Below are 5,786 nucleotides of genomic sequence, written 5' to 3' on the forward strand. Positions count from 1 at the left end.
ACTCGGAACGCATATCACAATAGGGACGTTATAAAACAGCTCCGTGATGTCGTTATGAAACTGGTGGCTGATTCTGTTTTATTACCAGTTTCTCCCTCAGGGGGCCGATTTTTGAAATTCGATCACTCGAAAATCGGTGGAAAACGGCGAAATGCTAATTTTTGAAATACAAGCGATTGAAATTAAATTTGGAATCTAGTGGTATTGACTACTCGATTTCAATTCTATTAGTAGCATTTAATCGCCTAATAGTGGAGATATCAATTAACGAAATACACGAAATCGAGTGGTCGAATTTCAAAAATCGGGCCCCTGGACTGCATCCAACGGAAAGTGACTCGAATTGTTGGCTGCCAGCATGTTTTCAGACCTGCTGTTCATGAGTTCCATTCTCGCGAGCAACTTCATACATCTATTAGTGAGACTTCATACGGATTCGCGCGAGAACGCAACTCATGCTAGCCGGTCAGATCGGCTTGACTTCTTGACGCTGCGTGTAGCCACGCTCTGCACTTGTTATCGCATACCGGGGAGTGCTCTGAGTAATTGTTTGGATTAATCCCTGCCGCTTCTTTCTGCCATCGCTCTATACGAGTCTACGCGATACATTTCCATCTTCACTACATAGATGGCTGGCAATCCTCAACTATGCATCTCTTCAGAAATTTCCTGCCTCGCACAGCCTAGCCGAATGGAATGAACTGTTTGAATGAACGCGGTATTTACGGACTAATACGAACTTACAGATGTATAGACCAACACCAGGATGCTAATTAGTAATTACCACCAGGCGATTTGTCTACTCGTTTTGCTCCTATATCATAAAACACAATTTAATTTAGTTTTCATATCATTTTGATACGACCTTAAGACCCTCGAGTCATGTCACGCGCACCAATAAATGCGGGTGAAATCCCTTATGGAACGACTTCTGATAGTTATTATTACATTTCGTCAGCACAGCGTTAGCAGCTCATACGGATTGGTGCTCACGGTCAAGGTCGTATCAAAATTAGATGAAAACCATACGAAGTTGTTGAAACACAATCGGCCTCCTGGTTAGGAGGACCATAAAACTATTCGTGTGTGCCAAGTTTATGAGTGTCGCCACGACTTGTGGGTATTTGGAAGACGTATACGAAGGTTTTGCATAGGGATGCGATAACTTCAGCTAGGCACCCGGATATGACCGCGGGAAATGATCCGCGGATGCATAACGTATCTGTGTGGCATCTTACTGTTTCCTTGCGTATCTGCAAGCATAGCATACCTATGTTTAATCACCTGCTATAAAGAATTTTATTTAATGTCATTTGTTTGCAAGTAAATTTTAAATGACATAACTTAAACTTTAAAATTCACATGCTATAGCAAAGTGTGTTAAGAGAGATGGCTATAATCCTACACAATATAAAATCCTAATTTATAGTCTGTCAAGAAAAAGTAGAAATTAAAAAGTTGCAATACTGTAGCAAAGACATATGTAACTTCGTATAAGATGAATAAAGTCTAAGAAAAAAACGTCCCTCGGAAATCAACAAAAAGTCATCCTCGGATAGATGGCGCACACACCTTTAGCCTATTCTCGGCTAGATGGCGTGATGACACCGTTTCCTATTTAACAATTTTAACACAGATATCAGTGAAGGAACATGGGCCAAAATGATATAAAAGTAATAAAATCATTTATCCGTATATATTCATGTTTTTGATAATTTTATACGTGTTTATTTTAGTTATAGTCGTGTGTCGATAGATGGCAGTAAATTTACAGTAACTACAACATTTACTATGACAGGACCCCTCTATACTATCTATTCTTTTTGACTGTAGGTAGTGTCGCCCTGTTTTCTTAGATTGATTTGAAATGGACGACACTACAGTCAATACTGTCAACCACAATCCACTGGTGGTGGCATTTCACTTTTTAATTTCTACTATTTTTTATCAGACCAACACCTCTAATGTTGTAAGCGTCCATAGGCTACGTGACTGCTTACCATCAGAAGTCAATGTACCTACTTATATTAATAAATATAGATTTTTGGTTGTCAAACAAAAAAATGAATTCTATTCACCTATAAATAGAATTTCTCGTGTGCCGTTGTTTAGTTTTTCCCAACAAATACCTGACCAACAAGCTTTCGAAACACGCGGTAAACTAAACAAGTGAGGCTTGATAGTAAACATCGTTCAACTTCGTTAGAATAACAGTGCTCGCGTTTAGGCAATCGCGGGGACCAACCAAAGTTACCGCGAACCAGCATGATACCTACTGCCGTATTCGAACTTCAAGATATTCACAAGAGACGACACGTACTGGATCCATTCTAGATACGTTATAGTTTAGATATCAACTAGTTCTCTTTTGCAGCGCAATTCGGGCAACCAATGTCACTTTTACGTTAGATAGCGTAAGATATCTATTAGATGGGTCATTCCACCGTTTCGGGTGTTACACTTGAACTCATAAAATAAGGTTTTATTCGATATTGTAACAGGAACTAGGAGGTTATAACTATTGATTCATCTACTACTTTGATAATATTTTCTTTTCTTTTCCTGTACACACATAATTAAAGTATAAGACCAATAACGAGAGAATCACTAAAAAGTAGCTGTTTCGGGCGTTACGCGAATTGGCCTATACCTTCTGACCATCAGTACCAAAATGCATATTTTAGCGAATTTTGTCAAGTAACCTCCAGTTTTATTTATGTCAAGTAATAATAGTTAGTATAGTCTACTGAAACACTGAAGTAACACTTAGTATCACATTTTGTTTAATTTTAATAAAATAAATTACCTGTTTCGGGTGTTACTCATGGTTCGTTTCGGGTGTTACGAGTACGAAATTAAGACATATTTATACGAAATTATGGCTCATTTATTGAAATTAGTATCTTTTTAATAAAAGTCGATTAAAATCATAAGTAATAAATACTGAATTAGTATTAAATACATTAATTTTAACAAATAAAACTGTTTCTCGAAGATATCATAATTATTTTTCTTTCGATACGAATTTTTTCGAAAATATTCACTTGATCAAAAAATGGTTGATGGTGACACCTATTCATTTTGAAAGATCTATCCAACGACATCCCACACCACAGGATTAAAGGAGAAAAAAATTAAAAAATATTTTGTACTGGAGCTATCCTAAAAAAAATTTTTTTTAGTAATTTTTGTATTACTACTTTGTTGCCATGATTGATTTTTGTATCCATGCCAAATTGCAGCTTTCTAGCACTAACCACCACGAAAAAAAGCCGGGGACAACAGGCGGACGATCAACACGTTTCGGGTGTTACACCACTTCAAACTTTAAAACATACGACTAAAGCAGACGCTAAAACAATAATTATTACACATTTGAATAGGTTCACATCATAGCCTTTCTTTGACAAAACATGTTTGGCTATAGTTAATTACGGGGAAAGTTACACATACTTTTATCTCTTTTTCGTTTCGGGTGTTACTTTGAGACCACAGTCTAGAATACTCTTCTAAAAACCAATTAATCCATGCTTTTTAATATTTTTAAAGACAAATTATAAAATTACGATATTTTACCTGAAATAACTGCTAGAAATTTGTAACAGTTTACAGTTATTTTCTATTAAATTAGTCTTGCCAATATCGCTGTATTAATTTAGTTTTACGCCTATCATTTAAACGTCGCGATCAAGTACATGGAAAACATGTAAAAAATGTTTTTTTTTTCGGGTATTTTTTCTGACATGAAGGTTTGGTATGTTTTCTATGGAAATAGGTTAGTGTTGACTTCTTAAACCAATTTTCATTTTTGAACCCTTGGTAGCGTTTATTATGGAATGACCCAGATGTGAATTGGATCTCTAAGTCATATCCTGAGGAAATCGTTCAAGAGTATCTTCAGAATCGCGCAAATGTCAAATTTGACAGGTTAGATCTTAAACATATCGTTATCGTATCTTGGTGAAGTCTAAAAGATATCTAATACATGTCTATTTCAAAATCCGAATCGGGCCCCTAGCTCTAAAACTGTTCGGGGCAATGTTAACCAAAGGCCGAAACCTAACTGCAGAGGATCTTGAGCTAATCGATTTGACCAAATAGTTAGAATTATATTGTTTTTAACAGGATTCCTTTTGGCAGTTTTTCCTCCGTATCTGTCATCATAATGTATTGATTTGTACAAGTCAATTAATAAGGTTTTTCATAATTTAGCAAGCACAATGGAATTTTGATTCATGATAAATATACATGTAAATAAACGGTAACAACTTAAAATCTAAATTAATAACTATACTAAATTTAACGAACGCACAGATGAAATAAAAGCGTGTTGTACAGGTACTATCTATTCTGTACCTATGTATGTCTTTGTGAATTCTTAACAATATAAGTAGAGTCAACTCATACATACATACAGATCAAAGACCCAAACGCTCAACGTTCATAATTGGGTATTCACATACATAATATACCTATCGCGTAGTTATCACGTCTACGGCGTAGCTGCGTAGCGTAGGTCTACGCCCGGGCGTCGACCCCGTCCAAAATACCCGTCTGAACTTACTGCCGCGCCTCCTTTCCCACGGCAGATTATGTTAGGCCTTTGCCCTGACGAGAAACGGGAATGACCGGAGGATAGGCCAAGGATACTGAAGGGTGTTCGAGCAATCGGTGTCTCGTAAAAGAAAAATATAAAAAAACTGAAAATTAATGAGTAGCTTAATGAGTTGTATAGCATGTGGGCCTAAAAATATATAAAGTTTTTTTTATTTTATTAGTCTAATTAATTCCTTCAATTAATGTATTATGCCATAAATAAAAGAGCCTATGGGTGCTTTAATAATAAACTCATTATGTTTCATGCAAACATTATGGAAACTAGAAGGACGCCAAAAAATGTTTACTGTAAAACTAGTTACATTTTAAATGTTTTTGTGATAGTGAAGTTTTCCATAGCATTTGAAAGTCAAACCCGCCACTTAAGTGTTAAGATATTTTAACGTATTATCAAAATTTTACAAAAACCAGATTATTTGCGATGCAAGTACCTACTGAGACACATTTCAGTTTATTATAATTAAGGTCATTATACCTTACACGACCCACCAAACGACTGGGATTTACCCAAGAAGATGGTTTGTATCTTTTTCAATACAACGAGAAGACACAAATACTAGTTATATAACTACTCGTATTATACTCGTGTCTTCGTTGACAGGTATCGCCTTTATGTAATTTCACTGCTCGGATCGCAGGATCCTGACGTCTTTTGAAACTTATGTTAGCTTTTTCCACTTAGTCCGCACTTTTTTTTACATTTTACGTCGTTTTTATGTCAAAGATCGTAACGTGTAGAGTCTGTGCGGAAAGAGAAGAGTCGTGGGATTTGAGGGCGCGCCAGTGCTATTTTATGGTTTTTGCTATGCTGACAACACTGGTCACGTGATTATAGTACGACACTGAAGGTCATGATACTTGTATCTCTTTTGTTCCGGTTTCTTACCACGGCTTACTAAACGGAACCTGGTGGTGGTGTCGGCTCGTCAAATCAATCCTCTGATTTAGCGCAGGCACTAGTTTTCTTTTTAAAACACACTTGTTTTTATGTCTCAGATACTAAAAAGTGACAGTGCGATTGACAAAACTGAACTAGTTAAGAATCTGCCCAATACAACTGTAATTTTAGTACCAAACAAGATAGAGTCTCATTTATGTACTACCTAATCTGTGCAGTCCAACAGTTATTTTAATACAAAACCGGGTAGATCGGGTGGAAATTGGGCATT

This window comes from Cydia fagiglandana, chromosome 5 (assembly GCF_963556715.1).
Source record: "Cydia fagiglandana chromosome 5, ilCydFagi1.1, whole genome shotgun sequence".
Taxonomy (NCBI): domain Eukaryota; kingdom Metazoa; phylum Arthropoda; class Insecta; order Lepidoptera; family Tortricidae; genus Cydia; species Cydia fagiglandana.